Source organism: Oreochromis niloticus, linkage group LG19, assembly GCF_001858045.2.
Source record: "Oreochromis niloticus isolate F11D_XX linkage group LG19, O_niloticus_UMD_NMBU, whole genome shotgun sequence".
Lineage (NCBI taxonomy): Eukaryota > Metazoa > Chordata > Actinopteri > Cichliformes > Cichlidae > Oreochromis > Oreochromis niloticus.
This window is the reverse complement of record NC_031983.2, coordinates 29119649-29140183: the sequence shown is the minus strand read 5'-3', so window position 1 is coordinate 29140183 and position 20535 is coordinate 29119649. Positions and strand designations below refer to the sequence as shown.

Sequence of the window (20535 nt, the reverse complement as noted above, 5' to 3'; positions counted from 1 at the left end):
CATTATTATGAGTCTTAGTATCTTAAGCACAGTGTATTTATTTTTCTTACATACCAGTCAAACCATATCAATGTGACATTGAAAAAGAGGCAAAACACTGAAATTGTTTCCCTCTCAGTTGTGTTGCACTGAACAGATTGCGCCAAAAGTAAAATAAAAAGTAAATAGAACAATAATTTTTTGCCAGTGTTTAAAAACATATTTCAGCCCACATATTCACAAAAGACTCAAAAATGATGTTTGATGATGTCAGTGAGATCATACTTCACTGGAATGTACTTGCTGTTACTAAAGTTTACATAGTGGTATGCTGTATAATCAACAAGATTTCCAGCATCCACAAAAATATTTGCCTGAGCTAGACAGGGAACTTCTACCTCATAAGCTAAATATTGATCATTCCACCCAACTGTAGAGAGAGGCTGGCATTCAAAACAATACACAGATGCATTTACAATATAGATGTTTTTAACAAGTGCAAACTCTGGAGCATCATTTATGACATCAGAAATAACCAAAGATTTTTCACATGAATGTTTATTTCCATGTAGCATATTCCACTGTACAGACACTACATGGTCAACTTGCTCAATGAAGTCTTCAATCTTTCCTTCTACATAATGACCATTTTTCACCTCAGAGGCTGGACCAATGTCGACTTCACTTGAAAAAATGGGATGTTTCTCATGCACGTTCTGACTACATTCATAAAGTTGGTTGTGCTTCACAAGAGATTTACAAATATTCTTAAAACTACTTTTCAGAGCCCACTGCTTGAAGAAACAATGTTTTGACTCAAAGCGCATACACATATGCCTCACTGTAGGACAAAGAGCCTTAATCTGAGAAGGAAGATGCAGTAAATAATGATGTTTAGGTATAATATTTTCATCTGGAAACAGTTGTTTGAAATGTTTTAAATGCACCTCTATTAAAAGCTTCAGTCTGGAGAGAGTTGAGACAGCAATAATAGGTGAAAACAGAATTTTTATGATCTCTAACATGTTACGTAGCATTTGTGTGCAATGATTTTCTCCAATTTTGTCCATAAGAAATGGAAGGATCTTAGACAAAACCAGCATCTGCCCAGCTGACTGTTTCAATTTATTTTCATTTGATGACAGCGTACTGACAGATATGGGGCAAGGCTGCTGAGATTTTCCCAGGTCGTCAGCTCGATTCTCCTCCTGCTTTTGTTGTGCAAACTACCCATCATCTTTGAGTCCTGGCACATTTGTATTTGTTTACTCAGAGTAGCTCAGATCCAAGGCAGGCCAAACACCCCGGCAGCTCCACCCACCTCCTCTGCTGTCCAGAAGAGGACCTCTGACTTCTTGCACATCTGCCAGATGTGGCGGTACGACATCGATGGGGAAGATGACAACGTGACCGGGCTTCTCCTTCAGTGAGCTGCTGCTCTTCTGCTGCAACCGGCAAAGCATCTGGCAAGCCGCTCAAGACACTCGCACGGGGCCGGCACCCGCAAAGCATCTGGCAAGCCGCTCAAGACACCTGCAGGACAAATACCGCCGCAGCTCCTGCTACCACCTCCGCTGTCCAGACTGATCCTTGTACATCTGCCAGATATGGCGGTACGACATCCAAGGGAAGATGACGAAGTGGCCGGGGTTCTCCTTCAGGGAGTTCCTGCTCCTCACATACAAGTTCTAGAAGCTCATCTTTCCAAGCTCCTTAGACTACGATGACAGAGAACATTCACAGACAAAATATTCAATACAACTTCTCAACAACAAAGGGACATCTTCTCACACACACTAAACATTAAAATGTTCTATACCTGGTACATTGACGACGGACAACCTCAAAAAAATGACGACGTGGCCGGGGTTCTCCTTCAGGGAGCTCCTGCTCCTCACATACAAGTTCTAGAAGCTCATCTTTCCAAGCTCCTTAGACTACGATGACAGAGAACATTCACAGACAAAATATTCAACACAACTTATCAACAACAAAGGGACATCTTCTCACACACACACACACACACTAAACATTAAAATGTTCTATACCTGGTACTTTAACGATGAACAACCTCAAAAAAACAACAAAAAAAACAGGTTTCTCCATGCCCCTCGTGTCAGAGTCTGTGGATAAGAAAAAAACAAAAAAAAGAAATTCAGAGACCCCTCTGAGTGGGGAGCCCATAATCTGGCGAAGCGCTCAAGAAATTCGCACAGGTGCCCGCTAACTGCAAAGAAGTCCGGCAAAATGCTCAAGATGCCCGCACAAAGCGCCGGCTACTTGGCAAGGCTTCGGGCGAAACGCTCAAGATATCTTTGACAGCCGAAGGCTACCCGGCAAAAACTTCCGGGCGAGGCGCTCAAAACTGCACAGGGTTGCCGGCAAACCCGGCAAAGCTACACCCACCTCTTCCGTTGTCCCGACGTATGCATCAGTCTTCTTGTACATCTCGCAGATGTGGCGGTACGACATCCAAGGGGAAGATGACGACGTGGCCAGGGTTCTCCGTCAGCGAGCTGCTGCTTTTCTTCTTCACTCTGGCCTGAAGACAAAGACCATTGATCCGGATTATTGATCAGATGATTCATTGATTCTGCAGTGAAACGTTCAAGTTTGTGCAGATTTCCTGCTCTTTGTCACTTGCAGCCCATAAATCAACCAAAAACCCAGACAGACTTTCTAATTCATTTGAAAGCCTGATGCTTAGCCTTGTCCATCCTAATCGTAAAAATGGAAAAACAGTTTTATTGGTTATCATCTATCGTCCACCTGGGGCCTTACACAGAGTTTCTGTCTTATTTAGTACTCAGCTCAGATAAAATAATTATTGTGAGTGATTTTAACATCCATGTAGACGCTAAAAATGACAGCCGCCACACAGCATTTAATCTCTTATTAGACTCAACTGGCTTTTCTCAACATGTAAAAGAACCCACCCACCACTTTAATCACACTCTACATCTCGCCATAACACTAGATTTACTAACCCTGCGCAAATATGCGGAAATTCCCTGAGCCCAACACCGACTAGAATTACTGACTTTTTTATTTTCTGGTACAAGTCCCGAGGAGTTATTCAGCCCTGCTGAGATTTTCCCAGGTCGTCAGCTCGATTCTCCTCCTGCTTTTGTTGTGCAAACTACCCATCATCTTTGAGTCCTGGCACATTTGTATTTGTTTACTCAGAGTAGCTCAGATCCAAGGCAGGCCAAACACCCCGGCAGCTCCACCCACCTCCTCTGCTGTCCAGAAGAGGACCTCTGACTTCTTGCACATCTGCCAGATGTGGCGGTACGACATCGATGGGGAAGATGACAACGTGACCGGGCTTCTCCTTCAGTGAGCTGCTGCTCTTCTGCTGCAACCGGCAAAGCATCTGGCAAGCCGCTCAAGACACTCGCACGGGGCCGGCACCCGCAAAGCATCTGGCAAGCCGCTCAAGACACCTGCAGGACAAATACCGCCGCAGCTCCTGCTACCACCTCCGCTGTCCAGACTGATCCTTGTACATCTGCCAGATGTGGCGGTACGACATCCAAGGGGAAGATGACGAAGTGGCCGGGGTTCTCCTTCAGGGAGTTCCTGCTCCTCACATACAAGTTCTAGAAGCTCATCTTTCCAAGCTCCTTAGACTACGATGACAGAGAACATTCACAGACAAAATATTCAATACAACTTCTCAACAACAAAGGGACATCTTCTCACACACACACACACACACTAAACATTAAAATGTTCTATACCTGGTACATTGACGACGGACAACCTCAAAAAAATGACGACGTGGCCGGGGTTCTCCTTCAGGGAGCTCCTGCTCCTCACATACAAGTTCTAGAAGCTCATCTTCCAAGCTCCTTAGACTACGATGACAGAGAACATTCACAGACAAAATATTCAACACAACTTATCAACAACAAAGGGACATCTTCTCACACACACACACACACACTAAACATTAAAATGTTCTATACCTGGTACTTTAACGATGAACAACCTCAAAAAAACAACAAAAAAACAGGTTTCTCCATGCCCCTCGTGTCAGAGTCTGTGGATAAGAAAAAAACAAAAAAAAGAAATTCAGAGACCCCTCTGAGTGGGGAGCCCATAATCTGGCGAAGCGCTCAAGAAATTCGCACAGGTGCCCGCTAACTGCAAAGAAGTCCGGCAAAATGCTCAAGATGCCCGCACAAAGCGCCGGCTACTTGGCAAGGCTTCGGGCGAAACGCTCAAGATATCTTTGACAGCCGAAGGCTACCCGGCAAAAACTTCCGGGCGAGGCGCTCAAAACTGCACAGGGTTGCCGGCAAACCCGGCAAAGCTACACCCACCTCTTCCGTTGTCCCGACGTATGCATCAGTCTTCTTGTACATCTCGCAGATGTGGCGGTACGACATCCAAGGGGAAGATGACGACGTGGCCAGGGTTCTCCGTCAGCGAGCTGCTGCTTTTCTTCTTCACTCTGGCCTGAAGACAAAGACCATTGATCCGGATTATTGATCAGATGATTCATTGATTCTGCAGCAGTGATTGATTCTGCAGTGAAACGTTCAAGTTTGTGCAGATTTCCTGCTCTTTGTCACTTGCAGCCCATAAATCAACCAAAAACCCAGACAGACTTTCTAATTCATTTGAAAGCCTGATGCTTAGCCTTGTCCATCCTAATCGTAAAAATGGAAAAACAGTTTTATTGGTTATCATCTATCGTCCACCTGGGGCCTTACACAGAGTTTCTGTCTTATTTAGTACTCAGCTCAGATAAAATAATTATTGTGAGTGATTTTAACATCCATGTAGACGCTAAAAATGACAGCCGCCACACAGCATTTAATCTCTTATTAGACTCAACTGGCTTTTCTCAACATGTAAAAGAACCCACCCACCACTTTAATCACACTCTACATCTCGCCATAACACTAGATTTACTAACCCTGCGCAAATATGCGGAAATTCCCTGAGCCCAACACCGACTAGAATTACTGACTTTTTTATTTCTGGTACAAGTCCCGAGGAGTTATTCAGCCCTGCTGAGATTTTCCCAGGTCGTCAGCTCGATTCTCCTCCTGCTTTTGTTGTGCAAACTACCCATCATCTTTGAGTCCTGGCACATTTGTATTTGTTTACTCAGAGTAGCTCAGATCCAAGGCAGGCCAAACACCCCGGCAGCTCCACCCACCTCCTCTGCTGTCCAGAAGAGGACCTCTGACTTCTTGCACATCTGCCAGATGTGGCGGTACGACATCGATGGGGAAGATGACAACGTGACCGGGCTTCTCCTTCAGTGAGCTGCTGCTCTTCTGCTGCAACCGGCAAAGCATCTGGCAAGCCGCTCAAGACACTCGCACGGGGCCGGCACCCGCAAAGCATCTGGCAAGCCGCTCAAGACACCTGCAGGACAAATACCGCCGCAGCTCCTGCTACCACCTCCGCTGTCCAGACTGATCCTTGTACATCTGCCAGATGTGGCGGTACGACATCCAAGGGGAAGATGACGAAGTGGCCGGGGTTCTCCTTCAGGGAGTTCCTGCTCCTCACATACAAGTTCTAGAAGCTCATCTTTCCAAGCTCCTTAGACTACGATGACAGAGAACATTCACAGACAAAATATTCAATACAACTTCTCAACAACAAAGGGACATCTTCTCACACACACACACACACACACACTAAACATTAAAATGTTCTATACCTGGTACATTGACGACGGACAACCTCAAAAAAATGACGACGTGGCCGGGGTTCTCCTTCAGGGAGCTCCTGCTCCTCACATACAAGTTCTAGAAGCTCATCTTTCCAAGCTCCTTAGACTACGATGACAGAGAACATTCACAGACAAAATATTCAACACAACTTATCAACAACAAAGGGACATCTTCTCACACACACACACACTAAACATTAAAATGTTCTATACCTGGTACTTTAACGATGAACAACCTCAAAAAAACAACAAAAAAAACAGGTTTCTCCATGCCCCTCGTGTCAGAGTCTGTGGATAAGAAAAAAACAAAAAAAAGAAATTCAGAGACCCCTCTGAGTGGGGAGCCCATAATCTGGCGAAGCGCTCAAGAAATTCGCACAGGTGCCCGCTAACTGCAAAGAAGTCCGGCAAAATGCTCAAGATGCCCGCACAAAGCGCCGGCTACTTGGCAAGGCTTCGGGCGAAACGCTCAAGATATCTTTGACAGCCGAAGGCTACCCGGCAAAAACTTCCGGGCGAGGCGCTCAAAACTGCACAGGGTTGCCGGCAAACCCGGCAAAGCTACACCCACCTCTTCCGTTGTCCCGACGTATGCATCAGTCTTCTTGTACATCTCGCAGATGTGGCGGTACGACATCCAAGGGGAAGATGACGACGTGGCCAGGGTTCTCCGTCAGCGAGCTGCTGCTTTTCTTCTTCACTCTGGCCTGAAGACAAAGACCATTGATCCGGATTATTGATCAGATGATTCATTGATTCTGCAGTGAAACGTTCAAGTTTGTGCAGATTTCCTGCTCTTTGTCACTTGCAGCCCATAAATCAACCAAAAACCCAGACAGACTTTCTAATTCATTTGAAAGCCTGATGCTTAGCCTTGTCCATCCTAATCGTAAAAATGGAAAAACAGTTTTATTGGTTATCATCTATCGTCCACCTGGGGCCTTACACAGAGTTTCTGTCTTATTTAGTACTCAGCTCAGATAAAATAATTATTGTGAGTGATTTTAACATCCATGTAGACGCTAAAAATGACAGCCGCCACACAGCATTTAATCTCTTATTAGACTCAACTGGCTTTTCTCAACATGTAAAAGAACCCACCCACCACTTTAATCACACTCTACATCTCGCCATAACACTAGATTTACTAACCCTGCGCAAATATGCGGAAATTCCCTGAGCCCAACACCGACTAGAATTACTGACTTTTTTATTTTCTGGTACAAGTCCCGAGGAGTTATTCAGCCCTGCTGAGATTTTCCCAGGTCGTCAGCTCGATTCTCCTCCTGCTTTTGTTGTGCAAACTACCCATCATCTTTGAGTCCTGGCACATTTGTATTTGTTTACTCAGAGTAGCTCAGATCCAAGGCAGGCCAAACACCCCGGCAGCTCCACCCACCTCCTCTGCTGTCCAGAAGAGGACCTCTGACTTCTTGCACATCTGCCAGATGTGGCGGTACGACATCGATGGGGAAGATGACAACGTGACCGGGCTTCTCCTTCAGTGAGCTGCTGCTCTTCTGCTGCAACCGGCAAAGCATCTGGCAAGCCGCTCAAGACACTCGCACGGGGCCGGCACCCGCAAAGCATCTGGCAAGCCGCTCAAGACACCTGCAGGACAAATACCGCCGCAGCTCCTGCTACCACCTCCGCTGTCCAGACTGATCCTTGTACATCTGCCAGATGTGGCGGTACGACATCCAAGGGGAAGATGACGAAGTGGCCGGGGTTCTCCTTCAGGGAGTTCCTGCTCCTCACATACAAGTTCTAGAAGCTCATCTTTCCAAGCTCCTTAGACTACGATGACAGAGAACATTCACAGACAAAATATTCAATACAACTTCTCAACAACAAAGGGACATCTTCTCACACACACACACACACACTAAACATTAAAATGTTCTATACCTGGTACATTGACGACGGACAACCTCAAAAAAATGACGACGTGGCCGGGGTTCTCCTTCAGGGAGCTCCTGCTCCTCACATACAAGTTCTAGAAGCTCATCTTTCCAAGCTCCTTAGACTACGATGACAGAGAACATTCACAGACAAAATATTCAACACAACTTATCAACAACAAAGGGACATCTTCTCACACACACACACACACACACACACACTAAACATTAAAATGTTCTATACCTGGTACTTTAACGATGAACAACCTCAAAAAAACAACAAAAAAAACAGGTTTCTCCATGCCCCTCGTGTCAGAGTCTGTGGATAAGAAAAAAACAAAAAAAAGAAATTCAGAGACCCCTCTGAGTGGGGAGCCCATAATCTGGCGAAGCGCTCAAGAAATTCGCACAGGTGCCCGCTAACTGCAAAGAAGTCCGGCAAAATGCTCAAGATGCCCGCACAAAGCGCCGGCTACTTGGCAAGGCTTCGGGCGAAACGCTCAAGATATCTTTGACAGCCGAAGGCTACCCGGCAAAAACTTCCGGGCGAGGCGCTCAAAACTGCACAGGGTTGCCGGCAAACCCGGCAAAGCTACACCCACCTCTTCCGTTGTCCCGACGTATGCATCAGTCTTCTTGTACATCTCGCAGATGTGGCGGTACGACATCCAAGGGGAAGATGACGACGTGGCCAGGGTTCTCCGTCAGCGAGCTGCTGCTTTTCTTCTTCACTCTGGCCTGAAGACAAAGACCATTGATCCGGATTATTGATCAGATGATTCATTGATTCTGCAGTGAAACGTTCAAGTTTGTGCAGATTTCCTGCTCTTTGTCACTTGCAGCCCATAAATCAACCAAAAACCCAGACAGACTTTCTAATTCATTTGAAAGCCTGATGCTTAGCCTTGTCCATCCTAATCGTAAAAATGGAAAAACAGTTTTATTGGTTATCATCTATCGTCCACCTGGGGCCTTACACAGAGTTTCTGTCTTATTTAGTACTCAGCTCAGATAAAATAATTATTGTGAGTGATTTTAACATCCATGTAGACGCTAAAAATGACAGCCGCCACACAGCATTTAATCTCTTATTAGACTCAACTGGCTTTTCTCAACATGTAAAAGAACCCACCCACCACTTTAATCACACTCTACATCTCGCCATAACACTAGATTTACTAACCCTGCGCAAATATGCGGAAATTCCCTGAGCCCAACACCGACTAGAATTACTGACTTTTTTATTTTCTGGTACAAGTCCCGAGGAGTTATTCAGCCCTGCTGAGATTTTCCCAGGTCGTCAGCTCGATTCTCCTCCTGCTTTTGTTGTGCAAACTACCCATCATCTTTGAGTCCTGGCACATTTGTATTTGTTTACTCAGAGTAGCTCAGATCCAAGGCAGGCCAAACACCCCGGCAGCTCCACCCACCTCCTCTGCTGTCCAGAAGAGGACCTCTGACTTCTTGTACATCTCGCAGATGTGGCGGTACGACATCCAAGGGGAATATGACGAAGTGGCCGGGGTTCTCCTTCAGGGAGCTCCTGCTCCTTACATACAAGTTCTAGAAGCTCATCTTTCCAAGCTCCTTAGACTACGATGACAGAGAACATTCACAGACAAAATATTCAATACAACTTCTCAACAACAAAGGGACATCTTCTCACGCACACACACACACACTAAACATTAAAATGTTCTATACCTGGTACATTGACGACGGACAACCTAAAAAAAATGACGACGTGGCCGGGGTTCTCGTTCAGGGAGCTCCTGCTCCTCACATACAAGTTCTAGAAGCTCATCTTTCCAAGCTCCTTAGACTACGATGACAGAGAACATTCACAGACAAAATATTCAATACAACTTCTCAACAACAAAGGGACATCTTTTCACACACACACACACACACACTAAACATTAAAATGTTCTATACCTGGTACATTGTCGACGGACAACCTCAAAAAAATGACGACGTGGCCGGGGTTCTCCTTCAGGGAGCTCCTGCTCCTCACATACAAGTTCTAGAAGCTCATCTTTCCAAGCTCCTTAGACTACGATGACAGAGAACATTCACAGACAAAATATTCAACACTACTTATCAACAACAAAGGGACATCTTCTCACACACACACACACACACACTAAACATTAAAATGTTCTATACCTGGTACTTTAACGATGAACAACCTCAAAAAAACAACAAAAAAAACAGGTTTCTCCATGCCCCTCGTGTCAGAGTCTGTGGATAAGAAAAAAACAAAAAAAGAAATTCAGAGACCCCTCTGAGTGGGGAGCCCATAATCTGGCGAAGCGCTCAAGAAATTCGCACAGGTGCCCGCTAACTGCAAAGAAGTCCGGCAAAATGCTCAAGATGCCCGCACAAAGCGCCGGCTACTTGGCAAGGCTTCGGGCGAAACGCTCAAGATATCTTTGACAGCCGAAGGCTACCCGGCAAAAACTTCCGGGCGAGGCGCTCAAAACTGCACAGGGTTGCCGGCAAACCCGGCAAAGCTACACCCACCTCTTCCGTTGTCCCGACGTATGCATCAGTCTTCTTGTACATCTCGCAGATGTGGCGGTACGACATCCAAGGGGAAGATGACGACGTGGCCAGGGTTCTCCGTCAGCGAGCTGCTGCTTTTCTTCTTCACTCTGGCCTGAAGACAAAGACCATTGATCCGGATTATTGATCAGATGATTCATTGATTCTGCAGCAGTGATTGATTCTGCAGTGAAACGTTCAAGTTTGTGCAGATTTCCTGCTCTTTGTCACTTGCAGCCCATAAATCAACCAAAAACCCAGACAGACTTTCTAATTCATTTGAAAGCCTGATGCTTAGCCTTGTCCATCCTAATCGTAAAAATGGAAAAACAGTTTTATTGGTTATCATCTATCGTCCACCTGGGGCCTTACACAGAGTTTCTGTCTTATTTAGTACTCAGCTCAGATAAAATAATTATTGTGAGTGATTTTAACATCCATGTAGACGCTAAAAATGACAGCCGCCACACAGCATTTAATCTCTTATTAGACTCAACTGGCTTTTCTCAACATGTAAAAGAACCCACCCACCACTTTAATCACACTCTACATCTCGCCATAACACTAGATTTACTAACCCTGCGCAAATATGCGGAAATTCCCTGAGCCCAACACCGACTAGAATTACTGACTTTTTTATTTTCTGGTACAAGTCCCGAGGAGTTATTCAGCCCTGCTGAGATTTTCCCAGGTCGTCAGCTCGATTCTCCTCCTGCTTTTGTTGTGCAAACTACCCATCATCTTTGAGTCCTGGCACATTTGTATTTGTTTACTCAGAGTAGCTCAGATCCAAGGCAGGCCAAACACCCCGGCAGCTCCACCCACCTCCTCTGCTGTCCAGAAGAGGACCTCTGACTTCTTGCACATCTGCCAGATGTGGCGGTACGACATCGATGGGGAAGATGACAACGTGACCGGGCTTCTCCTTCAGTGAGCTGCTGCTCTTCTGCTGCAACCGGCAAAGCATCTGGCAAGCCGCTCAAGACACTCGCACGGGGCCGGCACCCGCAAAGCATCTGGCAAGCCGCTCAAGACACCTGCAGGACAAATACCGCCGCAGCTCCTGCTACCACCTCCGCTGTCCAGACTGATCCTTGTACATCTGCCAGATGTGGCGGTACGACATCCAAGGGGAAGATGACGAAGTGGCCGGGGTTCTCCTTCAGGGAGTTCCTGCTCCTCACATACAAGTTCTAGAAGCTCATCTTTCCAAGCTCCTTAGTCTACGATGACAGAGAACATTCACAGACAAAATATTCAATACAACTTCTCAACAACAAAGGGACATCTTCTCACACACACACACACACTAAACATTAAAATGTTCTATACCTGGTACATTGACGACGGACAACCTCAAAAAAATGACGACGTGGCCGGGGTTCTCCTTCAGGGAGCTCCTGCTCCTCACATACAAGTTCTAGAAGCTCATCTTTCCAAGCTCCTTAGACTACGATGACAGAGAACATTCACAGACAAAATATTCAACACAACTTATCAACAACAAAGGGACATCTTCTCACACACACACACACACACACACACACACTAAACATTAAAATGTTCTATACCTGGTACTTTAACGATGAACAACCTCAAAAAAACAACAAAAAAAACAGGTTTCTCCATGCCCCTCGTGTCAGAGTCTGTGGATAAGAAAAAAACAAAAAAAGAAATTCAGAGACCCCTCTGAGTGGGGAGCCCATAATCTGGCGAAGCGCTCAAGAAATTCGCACAGGTGCCCGCTAACTGCAAAGAAGTCCGGCAAAATGCTCAAGATGCCCGCACAAAGCGCCGGCTACTTGGCAAGGCTTCGGGCGAAACGCTCAAGATATCTTTGACAGCCGAAGGCTACCCGGCAAAAACTTCCGGGCGAGGCGCTCAAAACTGCACAGGGTTGCCGGCAAACCCGGCAAAGCTACACCCACCTCTTCCGTTGTCCCGACGTATGCATCAGTCTTCTTGTACATCTCGCAGATGTGGCGGTACGACATCCAAGGGGAAGATGACGACGTGGCCAGGGTTCTCCGTCAGCGAGCTGCTGCTTTTCTTCTTCACTCTGGCCTGAAGACAAAGACCATTGATCCGGATTATTGATCAGATGATTCATTGATTCTGCAGCAGTGATTGATTCTGCAGTGAAACGTTCAAGTTTGTGCAGATTTCCTGCTCTTTGTCACTTGCAGCCCATAAATCAACCAAAAACCCAGACAGACTTTCTAATTCATTTGAAAGCCTGATGCTTAGCCTTGTCCATCCTAATCGTAAAAATGGAAAAACAGTTTTATTGGTTATCATCTATCGTCCACCTGGGGCCTTACACAGAGTTTCTGTCTTATTTAGTACTCAGCTCAGATAAAATAATTATTGTGAGTGATTTTAACATCCATGTAGACGCTAAAAATGACAGCCGCCACACAGCATTTAATCTCTTATTAGACTCAACTGGCTTTTCTCAACATGTAAAAGAACCCACCCACCACTTTAATCACACTCTACATCTCGCCATAACACTAGATTTACTAACCCTGCGCAAATATGCGGAAATTCCCTGAGCCCAACACCGACTAGAATTACTGACTTTTTTATTTTCTGGTACAAGTCCCGAGGAGTTATTCAGCCCTGCTGAGATTTTCCCAGGTCGTCAGCTCGATTCTCCTCCTGCTTTTGTTGTGCAAACTACCCATCATCTTTGAGTCCTGGCACATTTGTATTTGTTTACTCAGAGTAGCTCAGATCCAAGGCAGGCCAAACACCCCGGCAGCTCCACCCACCTCCTCTGCTGTCCAGAAGAGGACCTCTGACTTCTTGCACATCTGCCAGATGTGGCGGTACGACATCGATGGGGAAGATGACAACGTGACCGGGCTTCTCCTTCAGTGAGCTGCTGCTCTTCTGCTGCAACCGGCAAAGCATCTGGCAAGCCGCTCAAGACACTCGCACGGGGCCGGCACCCGCAAAGCATCTGGCAAGCCGCTCAAGACACCTGCAGGACAAATACCGCCGCAGCTCCTGCTACCACCTCCGCTGTCCAGACTGATCCTTGTACATCTGCCAGATGTGGCGGTACGACATCCAAGGGGAAGATGACGAAGTGGCCGGGGTTCTCCTTCAGGGAGTTCCTGCTCCTCACATACAAGTTCTAGAAGCTCATCTTTCCAAGCTCCTTAGACTACGATGACAGAGAACATTCACAGACAAAATATTCAATACAACTTCTCAACAACAAAGGGACATCTTCTCACACACACACACACACACACTAAACATTAAAATGTTCTATACCTGGTACATTGACGACGGACAACCTCAAAAAAATGACGACGTGGCCGGGGTTCTCCTTCAGGGAGCTCCTGCTCCTCACATACAAGTTCTAGAAGCTCATCTTTCCAAGCTCCTTAGACTACGATGACAGAGAACATTCACAGACAAAATATTCAACACAACTTATCAACAACAAAGGGACATCTTCTCACACACACACACACACACACTAAACATTAAAATGTTCTATACCTGGTACTTTAACGATGAACAACCTCAAAAAAACAACAAAAAAAACAGGTTTCTCCATGCCCCTCGTGTCAGAGTCTGTGGATAAGAAAAAAACAAAAAAAAGAAATTCAGAGACCCCTCTGAGTGGGGAGCCCATAATCTGGCGAAGCGCTCAAGAAATTCGCACAGGTGCCCGCTAACTGCAAAGAAGTCCGGCAAAATGCTCAAGATGCCCGCACAAAGCGCCGGCTACTTGGCAAGGCTTCGGGCGAAACGCTCAAGATATCTTTGACAGCCGAAGGCTACCCGGCAAAAACTTCCGGGCGAGGCGCTCAAAACTGCACAGGGTTGCCGGCAAACCCGGCAAAGCTACACCCACCTCTTCCGTTGTCCCGACGTATGCATCAGTCTTCTTGTACATCTCGCAGATGTGGCGGTACGACATCCAAGGGGAAGATGACGACGTGGCCAGGGTTCTCCGTCAGCGAGCTGCTGCTTTTCTTCTTCACTCTGGCCTGAAGACAAAGACCATTGATCCGGATTATTGATCAGATGATTCATTGATTCTGCAGTGAAACGTTCAAGTTTGTGCAGATTTCCTGCTCTTTGTCACTTGCAGCCCATAAATCAACCAAAAACCCAGACAGACTTTCTAATTCATTTGAAAGCCTGATGCTTAGCCTTGTCCATCCTAATCGTAAAAATGGAAAAACAGTTTTATTGGTTATCATCTATCGTCCACCTGGGGCCTTAACAGAGTTTCTGTCTTATTTAGTACTCAGCTCAGATAAAATAATTATTGTGAGTGATTTTAACATCCATGTAGACGCTAAAAATGACAGCCGCCACACAGCATTTAATCTCTTATTAGACTCAACTGGCTTTTCTCAACATGTAAAAGAACCCACCCACCACTTTAATCACACTCTACATCTCGCCATAACACTAGATTTACTAACCCTGCGCAAATATGCGGAAATTCCCTGAGCCCAACACCGACTAGAATTACTGACTTTTTTATTTTCTGGTACAAGTCCCGAGGAGTTATTCAGCCCTGCTGAGATTTTCCCAGGTCGTCAGCTCGATTCTCCTCCTGCTTTTGTTGTGCAAACTACCCATCATCTTTGAGTCCTGGCACATTTGTATTTGTTTACTCAGAGTAGCTCAGATCCAAGGCAGGCCAAACACCCCGGCAGCTCCACCCACCTCCTCTGCTGTCCAGAAGAGGACCTCTGACTTCTTGCACATCTGCCAGATGTGGCGGTACGACATCGATGGGGAAGATGACAACGTGACCGGGCTTCTCCTTCAGTGAGCTGCTGCTCTTCTGCTGCAACCGGCAAAGCATCTGGCAAGCCGCTCAAGACACTCGCACGGGGCCGGCACCCGCAAAGCATCTGGCAAGCCGCTCAAGACACCTGCAGGACAAATACCGCCGCAGCTCCTGCTACCACCTCCGCTGTCCAGACTGATCCTTGTACATCTGCCAGATGTGGCGGTACGACATCCAAGGGGAAGATGACGAAGTGGCCGGGGTTCTCCTTCAGGGAGTTCCTGCTCCTCACATACAAGTTCTAGAAGCTCATCTTTCCAAGCTCCTTAGACTACGATGACAGAGAACATTCACAGACAAAATATTCAATACAACTTCTCAACAACAAAGGGACATCTTCTCACACACACACACACACACACTAAACATTAAAATGTTCTATACCTGGTACATTGACGACGGACAACCTCAAAAAAATGACGACGTGGCCGGGGTTCTCCTTCAGGGAGCTCCTGCTCCTCACATACAAGTTCTAGAAGCTCATCTTTCCAAGCTCCTTAGACTACGATGACAGAGAACATTCACAGACAAAATATTCAACACAACTTATCAACAACAAAGGGACATCTTCTCACACACACACACACACACACACACTAAACATTAAAATGTTCTATACCTGGTACTTTAACGATGAACAACCTCAAAAAAACAACAAAAAAACAGGTTTCTCCATGCCCCTCGTGTCAGAGTCTGTGGATAAGAAAAAACAAAAAAAAGAAATTCAGAGACCCCTCTGAGTGGGGAGCCCATAATCTGGCGAAGCGCTCAAGAAATTCGCACAGGTGCCCGCTAACTGCAAAGAAGTCCGGCAAAATGCTCAAGATGCCCGCACAAAGCGCCGGCTACTTGGCAAGGCTTCGGGCGAAACGCTCAAGATATCTTTGACAGCCGAAGGCTACCCGGCAAAAACTTCCGGGCGAGGCGCTCAAAACTGCACAGGGTTGCCGGCAAACCCGGCAAAGCTACACCCACCTCTTCCGTTGTCCCGACGTATGCATCAGTCTTCTTGTACATCTCGCAGATGTGGCGGTACGACATCCAAGGGGAAGATGACGACGTGGCCAGGGTTCTCCGTCAGCGAGCTGCTGCTTTTCTTCTTCACTCTGGCCTGAAGACAAAGACCATTGATCCGGATTATTGATCAGATGATTCATTGATTCTGCAGTGAAACGTTCAAGTTTGTGCAGATTTCCTGCTCTTTGTCACTTGCAGCCCATAAATCAACCAAAAACCCAGACAGACTTTCTAATTCATTTGAAAGCCTGATGCTTAGCCTTGTCCATCCTAATCGTAAAAATGGAAAAACAGTTTTATTGGTTATCATCTATCGTCCACCTGGGGCCTTACACAGAGTTTCTGTCTTATTTAGTACTCAGCTCAGATAAAATAATTATTGTGAGTGATTTTAACATCCATGTAGACGCTAAAAATGACAGCCGCCACACAGCATTTAATCTCTTATTAGACTCAACTGGCTTTTCTCAACATGTAAAAGAACCCACCCACCACTTTAATCACACTCTACATCTCGCCATAACACTAGATTTACTAACCCTGCGCAAATATGCGGAAATTCCCTGAGCCCAACACCGACTAGAATTACTGACTTTTTTATTTTCTGGTACAAGTCCCGAGGAGTTATTCAGCCCTGCTGAGATTTTCCCAGGTCGTCAGCTCGATTCTCCTCCTGCTTTTGTTGTGCAAACTACCCATCATCTTTGAGTCCTGGCACATTTGTATTTGTTTACTCAGAGTAGCTCAGATCCAAGGCAGGCCAAACACCCCGGCAGCTCCACCCACCTCCTCTGCTGTCCAGAAGAGGACCTCTGACTTCTTGCACATCTGCCAGATGTGGCGGTACGACATCGATGGGGAAGATGACAACGTGACCGGGCTTCTCCTTCAGTGAGCTGCTGCTCTTCTGCTGCAACCGGCAAAGCATCTGGCAAGCCGCTCAAGACACTCGCACGGGGCCGGCACCCGCAAAGCATCTGGCAAGCCGCTCAAGACACCTGCAGGACAAATACCGCCGCAGCTCCTGCTACCACCTCCGCTGTCCAGACTGATCCTTGTACATCTGCCAGATGTGGCGGTACGACATCCAAGGGGAATATGACGAAGTGGCCGGGGTTCTCCTTCAGGGAGCTCCTGCTCCTTACATACAAGTTCTAGAAGCTCATCTTTCCAAGCTCCTTAGACTACGATGACAGAGAACATTCACAGACAAAATATTCAATACAACTTCTCAACAACAAAGGGACATCTTCTCACGCACACACACACACACTAAACATTAAAATGTTCTATACCTGGTACATTGACGACGGACAACCTAAAAAAAATGACGACGTGGCCGGGGTTCTCGTTCAGGGAGCTCCTGCTCCTCACATACAAGTTCTAGAAGCTCATCTTTCCAAGCTCCTTAGACTACGATGACAGAGAACATTCACAGACAAAATATTCAATACAACTTCTCAACAACAAAGGGACATCTTTTCACACACACACACACACACACTAAACATTAAAATGTTCTATACCTGGTACATTGTCGACGGACAACCTCAAAAAAATGACGACGTGGCCGGGGTTCTCCTTCAGGGAGCTCCTGCTCCTCACATACAAGTTCTAGAAGCTCATCTTTCCAAGCTCCTTAGACTACGATGACAGAGAACATTCACAGACAAAATATTCAACACTACTTATCAACAACAAAGGGACATCTTCTCACACACACACACACACACACTAAACATTAAAATGTTCTATACCTGGTACTTTAACGATGAACAACCTCAAAAAACAACAAAAAAAACAGGTTTCTCCATGCCCCTCGTGTCAGAGTCTGTGGATAAGAAAAAACAAAAAAAAGAAATTCAGAGACCCCTCTGAGTGGGGAGCCCATAATCTGGCGAAGCGCTCAAGAAATTCGCACAGGTGCCCGCTAACTGCAAAGAAGTCCGGCAAAATGCTCAAGATGCCCGCACAAAGCGCCGGCTACTTGGCAAGGCTTCGGGCGAAACGCTCAAGATATCTTTGACAGCCGAAGGCTACCCGGCAAAAACTTCCGGGCGAGGCGCTCAAAACTGCACAGGGTTGCCGGCAAACCCGGCAAAGCTACACCCACCTCTTCCGTTGTCCCGACGTATGCATCAGTCTTCTTGTACATCTCGCAGATGTGGCGGTACGACATCCAAGGGGAAGATGACGACGTGGCCAGGGTTCTCCGTCAGCGAGCTGCTGCTTTTCTTCTTCACTCTGGCCTGAAGACAAAGACCATTGATCCGGATTATTGATCAGATGATTCATTGATTCTGCAGCAGTGATTGATTCTGCAGTGAAACGTTCAAGTTTGTGCAGATTTCCTGCTCTTTGTCACTTGCAGCCCATAAATCAACCAAAACCCAGACAGACTTTCTAATTCATTTGAAAGCCTGATGCTTAGCCTTGTCCATCCTAATCGTAAAAATGGAAAAACAGTTTTATTGGTTATCATCTATCGTCCACCTGGGGCCTTACACAGAGTTTCTGTCTTATTTAGTACTCAGCTCAGATAAAATAATTATTGTGAGTGATTTTAACATCCATGTAGACGCTAAAAATGACAGCCGCCACACAGCATTTAATCTCTTATTAGACTCAACTGGCTTTTCTCAACATGTAAAAGAACCCACCCACCACTTTAATCACACTCTACATCTCGCCATAACACTAGATTTACTAACCCTGCGCAAATATGCGGAAATTCCCTGAGCCCAACACCGACTAGAATTACTGACTTTTTTATTTTCTGGTACAAGTCCCGAGGAGTTATTCAGCCCTGCTGAGATTTTCCCAGGTCGTCAGCTCGATTCTCCTCCTGCTTTTGTTGTGCAAACTACCCATCATCTTTGAGTCCTGGCACATTTGTATTTGTTTACTCAGAGTAGCTCAGATCCAAGGCAGGCCAAACACCCCGGCAGCTCCACCCACCTCCTCTGCTGTCCAGAAGAGGACCTCTGACTTCTTGCACATCTGCCAGATGTGGCGGTACGACATCGATGGGGAAGATGACAACGTGACCGGGCTTCTCCTTCAGTGAGCTGCTGCTCTTCTGCTGCAACCGGCAAAGCATCTGGCAAGCCGCTCAAGACACTCGCACGGGGCCGGCACCCGCAAAGCATCTGGCAAGCCGCTCAAGACACCTGCAGGACAAATACCGCCGCAGCTCCTGCTACCACCTCCGCTGTCCAGACTGATCCTTGTACATCTGCCAGATGTGGCGGTACGACATCCAAGGGAAGATGACGAAGTGGCCGGGGTTCTCCTTCAGGGAGTTCCTGCTCCTCACATACAAGTTCTAGAAGCTCATCTTTCCAAGCTCCTTAGACTACGATGACAGAGAACATTCACAGACAAAATATTCAATACAACTTCTCAACAACAAAGGGACATCTTCTCACACACACACACACACACACTAAACATTAAAATGTTCTATACCTGGTACATTGACGACGGACAACCTCAAAAAATGACGACGTGGCCGGGGTTCTCCTTCAGGGAGCTCCTGCTCCTCACATACAAGTTCTAGAAGCTCATCTTTCCAAGCTCCTTAGACTACGATGACAGAGAACATTCACAGACAAAATATTCAACACAACTTATCAACAACAAAGGGACATCTTCTCACACACACACACACACACACACACACTAAACATTAAAATGTTCTATACCTGGTACTTTAACGATGAACAACCTCAAAAAAACAACAAAAAAACAGGTTTCTCCATGCCCCTCGTGTCAGAGTCTGTGGATAAGAAAAAAACAAAAAAAGAAATTCAGAGACCCCTCTGAGTGGGGAGCCCATAATCTGGCGAAGCGCTCAAGAAATTCGCACAGGTGCCCGCTAACTGCAAAGAAGTCCGGCAAAATGCTCAAGATGCCCGCACAAAGCGCCGGCTACTTGGCAAGGCTTCGGGCGAAACGCTCAAGATATCTTTGACAGCCGAAGGCTACCCGGCAAAAACTTCCGGGCGAGGCGCTCAAAACTGCACAGGGTTGCCGGCAAACCCGGCAAAGCTACACCCACCTCTTCCGTTGTCCCGACGTATGCATCAGTCTTCTTGTACATCTCGCAGATGTGGCGGTACGACATCCAAGGGGAAGATGACGACGTGGCCAGGGTTCTCCGTCAGCGAGCTGCTGCTTTTCTTCTTCACTCTGGCCTGAAGACAAAGACCATTGATCCGGATTATTGATCAGATGATTCATTGATTCTGCAGTGAAACGTTCAAGTTTGTGCAGATTTCCTGCTCTTTGTCACTTGCAGCCCATAAATCAACCAAAACCCAGACAGACTTTCTAATTCATTTGAAAGCCTGATGCTTAGCCTTGTCCATCCTAATCGTAAAAATGGAAAAACAGTTTTATTGGTTATCATCTATCGTCCACCTGGGGCCTTACACAGAGTTTCTGTCTTATTTAGTACTCAGCTCAGATAAAATAATTATTGTGAGTGATTTTAACATCCATGTAGACGCTAAAAATGACAGCCGCCACACAGCATTTAATCTCTTATTAGACTCAACTGGCTTTTC

The 20535-nt window shown here is 46.4% G+C and overlaps 1 long non-coding RNA gene across 1 annotated transcript in view; it reads right to left on the bottom strand.

The window, feature by feature from the left end:
- Positions 1 to 1605: 1605 nt before the first annotated feature.
- The window catches only part of LOC109195988 (uncharacterized), a 32897-nt gene continuing 13967 nt past the window's right edge, over positions 1606 to 20535 (bottom strand). Inside the window, exons 26-62 of the long non-coding RNA XR_002057423.1 lie at positions 20028 to 20163; positions 19672 to 19745; positions 19436 to 19552; positions 17263 to 17380; positions 16754 to 17151; positions 15926 to 16061; positions 15570 to 15643; positions 15335 to 15452; positions 14824 to 15221; positions 13997 to 14132; positions 13639 to 13713; positions 13408 to 13525; positions 12897 to 13294; positions 12051 to 12186; positions 11694 to 11768; positions 11455 to 11572; positions 10948 to 11345; positions 10102 to 10237; positions 9745 to 9819; positions 9514 to 9631; positions 9283 to 9400; positions 9009 to 9171; positions 8181 to 8316; positions 7823 to 7897; positions 7586 to 7703; positions 7077 to 7474; positions 6249 to 6384; positions 5891 to 5965; positions 5666 to 5783; positions 5153 to 5550; positions 4308 to 4443; positions 3951 to 4024; positions 3214 to 3611; positions 2386 to 2521; positions 2028 to 2102; positions 1799 to 1916; positions 1606 to 1697 (exon numbers count right to left, since the gene is read on the bottom strand). This is a non-coding gene — a long non-coding RNA (uncharacterized LOC109195988). The remainder of the gene's footprint in view (positions 1698 to 1798; positions 1917 to 2027; positions 2103 to 2385; positions 2522 to 3213; positions 3612 to 3950; positions 4025 to 4307; positions 4444 to 5152; positions 5551 to 5665; positions 5784 to 5890; positions 5966 to 6248; positions 6385 to 7076; positions 7475 to 7585; positions 7704 to 7822; positions 7898 to 8180; positions 8317 to 9008; positions 9172 to 9282; positions 9401 to 9513; positions 9632 to 9744; positions 9820 to 10101; positions 10238 to 10947; positions 11346 to 11454; positions 11573 to 11693; positions 11769 to 12050; positions 12187 to 12896; positions 13295 to 13407; positions 13526 to 13638; positions 13714 to 13996; positions 14133 to 14823; positions 15222 to 15334; positions 15453 to 15569; positions 15644 to 15925; positions 16062 to 16753; positions 17152 to 17262; positions 17381 to 19435; positions 19553 to 19671; positions 19746 to 20027; positions 20164 to 20535) is intronic.